We start from the raw sequence: 12680 nt of genomic DNA on the forward strand, positions 1-12680 counted from the left end.
AGTTTCCGATGCACATCTGGAGACAATATGTAATCTGTGGACTATCAGAGCGTTGATGAAACACAGAAATTGCATCGGGATTGAATACAACAGTCAACATCCGCACTTTCCTCCATTGGAGTAACGTCTGAAACTGTCTACGCTTTGATCGTTCCCTGGTAGACCAGTGCTAGTTTCCGATGCACATCTGGTGGCATTCTGTAATGTGTGGACTGTCAGAGTGTTGATGAAACACAGAAATGGCATCGGGATTAGATTCAACAGTCACCATGCGCACTTTCCTCCATGGGAGTAATGTCTCTAACAGTCTACGCTTTAATCGTTCCCTGGAAGGCCAGTAGTGGGTTCCGATGCACAACTGGTGGCATTCTGTAATCTGTGGACTAACAGAGTGTTGATGAAAAACAGAAATTGCATCGGGGTTGAATACAACAGTCAATATTGGCACTTTCCTGGATGGGATTAATGTCCCAAACAGTCTACGATTTGATCGCTCCCTGAAAGAACACTAGTACATTCCGATGCACATCTGGAGGCATTCTGTAATCTGTGGACGATCAGAGTGTTGATGAAACACAAAAATTGCATCGGGATTGAATACAACAGACACCATGCGCACTTTCCTCCATGGGAGTAATGCCTCAAACAGTCTACACTTTGATCGTTCCCTGGAAGACCAGTAGTAGTTTGTGATGCCCATCTGGTTTCATTCTGTATTCTGTGGACTATCAGAGTGTTGATGAAACACAGAAATTGTGTCGGGATTGAATACAACAGTCACCACGTTCACCTTCCTCCACAGGACTAATTCTCAAACATTCTACGCTTTCATCGTTCCCTGGAAGACCAGTAGTAGTTTCTGATGCACATCTGGTGGCATTCTGTAATCTGTGGACCATCAGAGTGTTGATGAAACAAAGAAATTGCATCGGGATTAGATACAACAGTCACCATGCGCACTTTCCTCCATGGGAGTCATGTCTCAAACAGTCTACGCTTTGATCGTTCCCTGGAAGACCAGTAGTGTTTTCCGATGCACAACTGGTTGCATTCTGTAATCTGTGGACTATCAGAGTGTTGATGAAACACAAAAATTGCATCGGGATTGAATACAACAGACACCATGCGCACTTTCCTCCATGGGAGTAATGTCTCAAACAGTCTACGCTTTGATCGTTCCCGATGCACATTTGGTGGCATTCTGGAATCTGTGGACTAACAGAGTGTTGATGAAACACAGAAATTTCATCGGGATTGAATACAACAGTCAATATTGTCCCTTTCCTCCATGGCAGTAATGTCTCAAACATTCTACGATTTGATCGTTCCCTGGAAGACCAGTAGTAGTTTCCGATGCAAATCTAGTGGCATTCTGTAATCTGTGGAATATCAGAGTGTTGATGAAACACATAAATAGCATCGAGATTGAATACAACAGTCACCATGCGCACTTTCCTCCATGAGAGTAATGTCTCAAACAGTCCAAGTTTTGATCGCTCCCTGGAAGACCAGTAGTACTGTCCGATGCACATCTGGAGGCATTCTGTAATTTGTGGACTATCAGAGTGTTGATGAAACACAGACATTACATCGGGATTGAATACAACAGACAACATGCGCACTTTCCTCCATGGGAGTACTCTCTCAAACAGTCTACGCTATGCTAGTTCCCTAAAAGACTAGTAGTACTGTCCGATGCACATCTGGAGGCATTCTGTAATCTGTGGACTATCAGAGTGTTGATGAAACACAGAAATTACATCGGGATTGAATACAACAGACAACATGCGCACTTTCCTCCATGGGAGTAATGTCTCAAACAGTCAACGCTTTGATCGTTCCCTGGAAGACCAGTAGTAGTTTCCGATGCACATCTGGTGGCATTCTGTAATCTGTGGACTATCAGAGTGTTGATGAAACACAGAAATTGCAACGGGATTGAATACAACAGTCACCATGCGCACATTCCTAGATAGGACTAATTCTCAAACACTCTACTCTTTGATCGTTCCCTGGAAGACCAGTAGTAGTTTCCGACGCACATCTGGTGGAATTCTGTAATCTGTGGACTACCAGAGTGTTGATGAAACACAGAAATTGCATCGGGATTGAATACAACAGTCTCCATACGCACTTTCCTCCATGGGAGTAATGTCTCAAACAGTCTACGCTTTGATCGTTCCCTGGAATACCAGTAGTAGTTTCCGACGCACATCTGGTGGAATTCTGTAATCTGTGGACTACCAGAGTGTTGATGAAACACAGAAATTGCATAGGGATTGAATACAACAGTCTCCATACGCACTTTCCTCCATGGGAGTAATGTCTCAAACAGTCTACGCTTTGATCGTTCCCTGGAAGACCAGTAGTAGTTTCCGATGCTAATCTAGTGGCATTCTGTAATCTGTGGACAACCAGAGTGTTGATGAAACACAGAAATTGCATCGGGATTGAATACTACAGTCACCATGCGCACTTTCCTCCATGAGAGTAATGTCTCAAACAGTCTACGTGTTGGTCGTTCCCTGGAAGACCAGTAGTGGTTACCGATGCACAACTGGTCTCATTCTGTAATCTGTGGACTATCAGAGTGTTGATGAAACACAGAAAATGCATCGGGATTGAATACAACAATCACCATGCGCACATTCCTCCACGGGAGTGATATCTCAAACAGTCTAGCCTTTGATCGTTCCCTGGAATACCAGTAGTAGATTCCGATGCACATCTGGTGGCATTCTGTAATCTGTGGACTATCAGAGTGTTGATGAAACACATAAATAGCATCGAGATTGAATACAACAGTCACCATGCGCACTTTCCTCCATGAGAGTAACGTCTCAAACAGTCCAAGTTTTGATCGCTCCCTGGAAGACCAGTAGTACTGTCCGATGCACATCTGGAGGCATTCTGTAATTTGTGGACTATCAGAGTGTTGATGAAACACAGACATTACATCGGGATTGAATACAACAGACAACATGCGCACTTTCCTCCATGGGAGTACTGTCTCAAACAGTCTACGCTATGATAGTTCCCTAAAAGACCAGTAGTACTGTCCGATGCACATCTGGAGGCATTCTGTAATCTGTGGACTATCAGAGTGTTGATGAAACACAGAAATTACATCGGGATTGAATACAACAGACAACATGCGCACTTTCCTCCATGGGAGTAATGTCTCAAACAGTCTACGCTTTGATCGTTCCCTGGAAGACCAGTAGTAGTTTCCGATGCACATCTGGTGGCATTCTGTAATCTGTGGACTATCAGAGTGTTGATAAAACACAGAAATTGCAACGGGATTGAATACAACAGTCACCATGCGCACATTCCTAGATAGGACTAATTCTCAAACACTCAACTCTTTGATCGTTCCCTGGAAGACCAGTAGTAGTTTCCGACGCACATCTGGTGGAATTCTGTAATCTGTGGACTATCAGAGTGTTGATGAAACACAGAAATTGCATCGGGATTGAATACAACAGTCTCCATACGCACTTTCCTCCATGGGAGTAGTGTCTCAAACAGTCAACGCTTTGATCGTTCCCTGGAATACCAGTAGTAGTTTCCGATGCACATCTGGAGGCATTCTGTAATCTGTGGACCTTCAAAGTGTTGAGGAAACACAGAATTTGCATCGGGAGTGAATACAACAGTCACAATACGCTCTTTCCTCCATGGGGTAATGTCTGATACAGTCTACGCTTTGATCGTTCTCTATAAGACCTGTAGTAGTTTCCGATGCACATCTGGAGACAATCTGTAATCTGTGGACTATCAGAGTGTTGATGAAACACAGAAATTGCATCAGGATTGAATACAACAGTCACCATCCGCACACTCCTCCATTGGTGTAACGTCTGAAACATTCTACGCTTTGATCGTTCCCTGGTAGACCAGTGGTAGTTTCCGATGCACATCTGGTGGCATTCTGTAATCTGTGGACTGTCAGAGTGTTGATGAAACACAGAAATGGCATCGGGATTAGATACAACAGTCACCATGCGCACTTTCCTCCATGGGAGTAATGTCTCAAACGGTCTACGTTTTGATCGTTCCCTGGAAGACCAGTAGTAATTTCCGATGCACATCTGGAGGCATTCTGTAACCTGTGGACTATCAGAGTGTTGATGAAACACAGAAATTGCATCAGGATTGAATACAACAGTCACCATGCGCACTTTCCAGCATAGGAGTAATGTCTCAAACAGTCTACGCTTTGATCGTTCCCTGGAAGACCAGTAGTAGTTTACGTTGCACATCTGGAGGCATTCTGTAATCTGTGGACTATCAGAGTGTTGATGAAACAAAGAAATTTAATCGGGATTGAATACAACAGTCACCTTGCGCACTTTCCTCCATGGGAGTAATTCTCAAACAGTCTACGCTTTGATCGTTCCCTGGAAGACCAGTAGTAGTTTCCGATGCACATCTGGTGGCATTCTGTAATCTGTGGACTATCAGAGTGTTGATGAAAAGAGAAATAGCATCGGGATTGAATACAACAGTCACCATGCGCACTTCCCCCATGGGAGTAATGTCTCAGACAGTCTACGCTTTGATCGTTCTCTGGAAGACCAGTAGTAGTTTCCGATGCACATCTGATGGCATTCAGTAATCTGTGGACTATCAGAGTGTTGATGTAACACAGAAATTGCATCGGGATTGAATACAACATTCACCATCGCATTTTCCTCCATATGAGTAATGTCTCAAACAGTATACGCTTTGATCGTTCCCTGGAAAACCAGTAGTACTCTCCGATGCATATCTGGTGGCATTCTGTAATCTGAGGACTAACAGAGTGTTGATGAAACACAGAAATGGCATCGGGGTTGAATACAACAGTCAATGTTCCCACTTTCCTCCATGGGAGTAATGTCTCAAACAGTCTACGCTTTGATCGTTCCCTGGAAGACCAGTAGTAATTTCCGATGCACATCTGGAGGCATTCTGTAATCTGTGGTCTATCAGAGTGTTTATGAAACACAGAAATTGCATCAGGATTGAATACAACAGTCACCATGCGCACTTTCCTCTATGGGAGTAATGTCTCAAAGAGTCTACGCTTTGATCGTTCGCTGGAAGACCAGTAGTAGTTTCCGATGCACATCTGGATGCATTCTGTCATCTGTGGACTATCAGAGTGTTGATGAAACACAGAAATGGCATCGGGATTAGATACAACAGTCACCATGCGCACTTTCCTCCATGGGAGTAATGTCTCAAACAGTCTACGATTTGATCGTTCCCTGGTAGACCAGTGGTAGTTTCCGATGCACATCTGGTGGCATTCTGTAATCTGTGGACTATCAGAGTGTTGATGAAACAAAGAAATTTAATCGGGATTGAATACAACAGTCACCTTGCGCACTTTCCTCCATGGGAGTAATTCTCAAACAGTCTACGCTTTGATCGTTCCCTGGAAGACCAGTAGTAGTTTCCGATGCACATCTGGTGGCATTCTGTAATCTGTGGACTATCAGAGTGTTGATGAAACACAGAAATTGCAACGGGATTGAATACAACAGTCACCATGCGCACATTCCTAGATAGGACTAATTCTCAAACACTCTACTCTTTGATCGTTCCCTGGAAGACCAGTAGTAGTTTCCGACGCACATCTGGTGGAATTCTGTAATCTGTGGACTACCAGAGTGTTGATGAAACACAGAAATTGCATCGGGATTGAATACAACAGTCTCCATACGCACTTTCCTCCATGGGAGTAATGTCTCAAACAGTCTACGCTTTGATCGTTCCCTGGAATACCAGTAGTAGTTTCCGACGCACATCTGGTGGAATTCTGTAATCTGTGGACTACCAGAGTGTTGATGAAACACAGAAATTGCATAGGGATTGAATACAACAGTCTCCATACGCACTTTCCTCCATGGGAGTAATGTCTCAAACAGTCTACGCTTTGATCGTTCCCTGGAAGACCAGTAGTAGTTTCCGATGCTAATCTAGTGGCATTCTGTAATCTGTGGACAACCAGAGTGTTGATGAAACACAGAAATTGCATCGGGATTGAATACTACAGTCACCATGCGCACTTTCCTCCATGAGAGTAATGTCTCAAACAGTCTACGTGTTGGTCGTTCCCTGGAAGACCAGTAGTGGTTACCGATGCACAACTGGTCTCATTCTGTAATCTGTGGACTATCAGAGTGTTGATGAAACACAGAAAATGCATCGGGATTGAATACAACAATCACCATGCGCACATTCCTCCACGGGAGTGATATCTCAAACAGTCTAGCCTTTGATCGTTCCCTGGAATACCAGTAGTAGATTCCGATGCACATCTGGTGGCATTCTGTAATCTGTGGACTATCAGAGTGTTGATGAAACACATAAATAGCATCGAGATTGAATACAACAGTCACCATGCGCACTTTCCTCCATGAGAGTAACGTCTCAAACAGTCCAAGTTTTGATCGCTCCCTGGAAGACCAGTAGTACTGTCCGATGCACATCTGGAGGCATTCTGTAATTTGTGGACTATCAGAGTGTTGATGAAACACAGACATTACATCGGGATTGAATACAACAGACAACATGCGCACTTTCCTCCATGGGAGTACTGTCTCAAACAGTCTACGCTATGATAGTTCCCTAAAAGACCAGTAGTACTGTCCGATGCACATCTGGAGGCATTCTGTAATCTGTGGACTATCAGAGTGTTGATGAAACACAGAAATTACATCGGGATTGAATACAACAGACAACATGCGCACTTTCCTCCATGGGAGTAATGTCTCAAACAGTCTACGCTTTGATCGTTCCCTGGAAGACCAGTAGTAGTTTCCGATGCACATCTGGTGGCATTCTGTAATCTGTGGACTATCAGAGTGTTGATGAAACACAGAAATTGCAACGGGATTGAATACAACAGTCACCATGCGCACATTCCTAGATAGGACTAATTCTCAAACACTCAACTCTTTGATCGTTCCCTGGAAGACCAGTAGTAGTTTCCGACGCACATCTGGTGGAATTCTGTAATCTGTGGACTATCAGAGTGTTGATGAAACACAGAAATTGCATCGGGATTGAATACAACAGTCTCCATACGCACTTTCCTCCATGGGAGTAATGTCTCAAACAGTCTACGCTTTGATCGTTCCCTGGAATACCAGTAGTAGTTTCCGATGCACATCTGGAGGCATTCTGTAATCTGTGGACCTTCAAAGTGTTGAGGAAACACAGAATTTGCATCGGGAGTGAATACAACAGTCACAATACGCTCTTTCCTCCATGGGGTAATGTCTGATACAGTCTACGCTTTGATCGTTCTCTATAAGACCTGTAGTAGTTTCCGATGCACATCTGGAGACAATCTGTAATCTGTGGACTATCAGAGTGTTGATGAAACACAGAAATTGCATCAGGATTGAATACAACAGTCACCATCCGCACACTCCTCCATTGGTGTAACGTCTGAAACATTCTACGCTTTGATCGTTCCCTGGTAGACCAGTGGTAGTTTCCGATGCACATCTGGTGGCATTCTGTAATCTGTGGACTGTCAGAGTGTTGATGAAACACAGAAATGGCATCGGGATTAGATACAACAGTCACCATGCGCACTTTCCTCCATGGGAGTAATGTCTCAAACGGTCTACGTTTTGATCGTTCCCTGGAAGACCAGTAGTAATTTCCGATGCACATCTGGAGGCATTCTGTAACCTGTGGACTATCAGAGTGTTGATGAAACACAGAAATTGCATCAGGATTGAATACAACAGTCACCATGCGCACTTTCCACCATAGGAGTAATGTCTCAAACAGTCTACGCTTTGATCGTTCCCTGGAAGACCAGTAGTAGTTTACGTTGCACATCTGGAGGCATTCTGTAATCTGTGGACTATCAGAGTGTTGATGAAACAAAGAAATTTAATCGGGATTGAATACAACAGTCACCTTGCGCACTTTCCTCCATGGGAGTAATTCTCAAACAGTCTACGCTTTGATCGTTCCCTGGAAGACCAGTAGTAGTTTCCGATGCACATCTGGTGGCATTCTGTAATCTGTGGACTATCAGAGTGTTGATGAAAAGAGAAATAGCATCGGGATTGAATACAACAGTCACCATGCGCACTTCCCCCATGGGAGTAATGTCTCAGACAGTCTACGCTTTGATCGTTCTCTGGAAGACCAGTAGTAGTTTCCGATGCACATCTGATGGCATTCAGTAATCTGTGGACTATCAGAGTGTTGATGTAACACAGAAATTGCATCGGGATTGAATACAACATTCACCATCGCATTTTCCTCCATATGAGTAATGTCTCAAACAGTATACGCTTTGATCGTTCCCTGGAAAACCAGTAGTACTCTCCGATGCATATCTGGTGGCATTCTGTAATCTGAGGACTAACAGAGTGTTGATGAAACACAGAAATGGCATCGGGGTTGAATACAACAGTCAATGTTCCCACTTTCCTCCATGGGAGTAATGTCTCAAACAGTCTACGCTTTGATCGTTCCCTGGAAGACCAGTAGTAATTTCCGATGCACATCTGGAGGCATTCTGTAATCTGTGGTCTATCAGAGTGTTTATGAAACACAGAAATTGCATCAGGATTGAATACAACAGTCACCATGCGCACTTTCCTCTATGGGAGTAATGTCTCAAAGAGTCTACGCTTTGATCGTTCGCTGGAAGACCAGTAGTAGTTTCCGATGCACATCTGGATGCATTCTGTCATCTGTGGACTATCAGAGTGTTGATGAAACACAGAAATGGCATCGGGATTAGATACAACAGTCACCATGCGCACTTTCCTCCATGGGAGTAATGTCTCAAACAGTCTACGATTTGATCGTTCCCTGGTAGACCAGTGGTAGTTTCCGATGCACATCTGGTGGCATTCTGTAATCTGTGGACTATCAGAGTGTTGATGAAACAAAGAAATTTAATCGGGATTGAATACAACAGTCACCTTGCGCACTTTCCTCCATGGGAGTAATTCTCAAACAGTCTACGCTTTGATCGTTCCCTGGAAGACCAGTAGTAGTTTCCGATGCACATCTGGTGGCATTCTGTAATCTGTGGACTATCAGAGTGTTGATGAAAAGAGAAATAGCATCGGGATTGAATACAACAGTCACCATGCGCACTTCCCCCATGGGAGTAATGTCTCTTACAGTCTACGCTTTGATCGTTCTCTGGAAGACCAGTAGTAGTTTCCGATGCACATCTGATGGCATTCAGTAATCTGTGGACTATCAGAGTGTTGATGAAACACAGAAATTGCATCGGGATTAAATACAACAGTCACTATGCGCACTTTCCTCCATGGGAGTAATGTCTCAAACAGTCTAAGATTTGATCGTTCCCTGGAAGACCAGTAATAGTTTCCGATGCACATCTGGTGGTATTTTGTAATTTGTGGATTAACAGAGTGTTGATGAAACACAGAAATGGCATCGGGATTGAATACAACAGTCAATATTCCCACTTTCCTCCATGGGAGTAATGTCTCAAACAGTCTACGCTTTGATCGTTCCCTGGAAGACCAGTAGTAATTTCCGATGCACATCTGGAGGCATTCTGTAATCTGTGGACTATCAGAGTGTTTATGAAACACAGAAATTGCATCAGGATTGAATACAACAGTCACCATGCGCACTTTCCTCTATGGGAGTAATGTCTCAAACAGTCTACGCTTTGATCGTTCGCTGGAAGACCAGTAGTAGTTTCCGATGCACATCTGGATGCATTCTGTCATCTGTGGACTATCAGAGTGTTGATGAAAGACAGAAATGGCATCGGAATTAGATACAACAGTCACCATGCGCACTTTCCTCCATGGGAGTAATGTCTCAAACAGTCTACGATTTGATCGTTCCCTGGAAGACCAGTAGTAATTTCCGATGCACATCTGGAGGCCTTCTGTAATCTGTCTACTATCAGAGTGTTGATGAAACACAGAAATTTAATCGGCATCGAATACAACAGTCACCTTGCGCACTTTCTTCCATGGGAGTAATTCTCAAACAGTCTACGTTTTGATCGTACCTTGGAAGACCAGTAGTAGTTTCCGATGCACATCTGGTGGCATTCTGTAATCTGTGGACTATCAGAGTGTTGATGAAAAACAGAAATAGCATCGGGATTAAATACAACAGTCACCATGCGCACTTCCCCCATGGGAGTAATGTCTCAGACAGTCTACGCTTTGATCATTCTCTGGAAGACCAGTAGTAGTTTCCGATGCACATCTGATGGCATTCTGTAATCTGTGGACTATCAGAGTGTTGATGAAACACAGAAAATTCTTCGGGATTGAATACAACAGTCACCATGCGCACTTTCCTCCATGGGAGTAATGTCTCAAACAGTCTCCGATTTGATCGTTCCCTGGAAGACCAATAGTAGTTTCCGATGCACATCTGGTGGTATTTTGTAATCTGTGGACTATCAGAGTTTTGATGAAACACAGAAATTGCATCGGGATTGATTGCAACAGTCACCATGCGCACTTTGCTCCATGGGAGTAATGTCTCAAACAGTCTACGCTTTGATCGTTCCCTAGAAGGCAGTAGTGGTTTCCTATGCACAACTGGTTTCATTCTGTAATCTGTGGACTGTCAGAGTGTTGATGAAACACAGAAATTGCATCGGGATTGAATACAACAGTCACCATGCGCATTTTCCTCCATATGAGTAATGTCTCAAACAGTCTACGCTTTGATCGTTCCCTGGAAAACTAGTAGTACTCTCCGATGCATATCTGGTGGCATTCTCTAATCTGTGGACTAACAGAGTGTTGATGAAACACAGAAATTGCATCGGGATTGAATACAACAATCAATATTCCCACATTCCTCCATGGGAGTAATGTCTCAAACAGTCTACGCTTTGATCGTTCCCTGGAAGACCAGTAGTAATTTCCGATGCACATCTGGAGGCATTCTGTAATCTGTGGACTATCAGAGTGTTGATGAAACTCAGAAATTGCATCGGGATTGAATACAACAGTCACCATCCGCACTTTCCCCCGTAGGAGTAATTCTAAAACATTCTACGCTTTGATCGTTCCCTGGAAGACCAGTACTAGTTTCCGATGCACATCTGTTGGCATTCTGTAATCTGTGGACTATCAGAGTGTTGGTGAAACACAGAAATAGCATCGGGATTGAATACAACAGTCACCATGCGCACTTTCCTCCACGGGAGTAATGTCTCAAACAGTCTACGATTTGATCGTTCCCTGGAAGACCAGTAGTAGTTTCCGATGCACATCTGGAGGCATTCTGTAATCTGTGGATTATCTGAGTGTTGATGAAACACAGACATTGCATAGGGATGGAATACAACAGTCACCTTGCGCACTTACCTCCATGAAAGTAATGTCTCAAACGGTCTACGCTTTGATCGTTCCCTGGAAAACCAGTAGTAATTTCCGATGCACATCTGGAGGCATTCTGTTATCTTTGGACTATCAGAGTGTTGAGGAAACACAGAATTTGCATCGGGAGTGAATACAACAGTCACAATCCGCTCTTTCCTCAATAGGGTAATGTCTGATACAGTCTACACTTTGATCGTTCCCAGGAAGACCTGTAGTAGTTTCCGATGCACATCTGGTGAAAATCTGTAATCTGTGGACTATCACAGTGTTGATGAAACACAGAAATTGCATCGGGACTGAATACAACAGTCACCATCTGCACTTTCCTCCATGGGAGTAACGTCTGAAACAGTCTACGCTTTGATCGTTCCCTGGTAGACCAGTGGTAGTTTCCGAAGCACATCTGGTGGCATTCTGTAATCTGTGGACTATCAGAGTGTTGATGAAACACATAAATAGCATCGGGATTGAATACAACAGACACCATGCGCACTTTCCTCCATGGGAGTAATGCCTCAAACAGTCTACGCTTTGATCGTTCCCTGGAAGACCAGTAGTAGTTTGCGATGCCCATCTGGTGGCATTCTGTAATCTGTGGACTATCAGAGTGTTGATGAAACACAGAAATGGCATCGGGATTGAATACAACAGTCACCACGTTCACTTTCCTCCATAGGACTAATTCTCAAACATTCTACGCTTTGATCGTTCCCTGGAAGACCAGTAGTAATTTCCGATGCACATCTGGAGGCATTCTGTAATCTGTGGACTATCAGAGTGTTTATGAAACACAGAAATTGCATCAGGATTGAATACAACAGTCACCATGCGCACTTTCCTCTATGGGAGTAATGTCTCAAACAGTCTACGCTTTGATCGTTCGCTGGAAGACCAGTAGTAGTTTCCGATGCACATCTGGATGCATTCTGTCATCTGTGGACTATCAGAGTGTTGATGAAAGACAGAAATGGCATCGGGATTAGATACAACAGTCACCATGCGCACTTTCCTCCATGGGAGTAATGTCTCAAACAGTCTACGATTTGATCGTTCCCTGGAAGACCAGTAGTAATTTCCGATGCACATCTGGAGGCCTTCTGTAATCTGTGGACTATCAGAGTGTTGATGAAACACAGAAATTTAATCGGCATCGAATACAACAGTCACCTTGCGCACTTTCTTCCATGGGAGTAATTCTCAAACAGTCTACGTTTTGATCGTTCCTTGGAAGACCAGTAGTAGTTTCCGATGCACATCTGGTGGCATTCTGTAATCTGTGGACTATCAGAGTGTTGATGAAAAACAGAAATAGCA

Source organism: Schistocerca gregaria, chromosome 10, assembly GCF_023897955.1.
Source record: "Schistocerca gregaria isolate iqSchGreg1 chromosome 10, iqSchGreg1.2, whole genome shotgun sequence".
In the NCBI taxonomy this organism is placed as follows: Eukaryota; Metazoa; Arthropoda; class Insecta; order Orthoptera; family Acrididae; genus Schistocerca; species Schistocerca gregaria.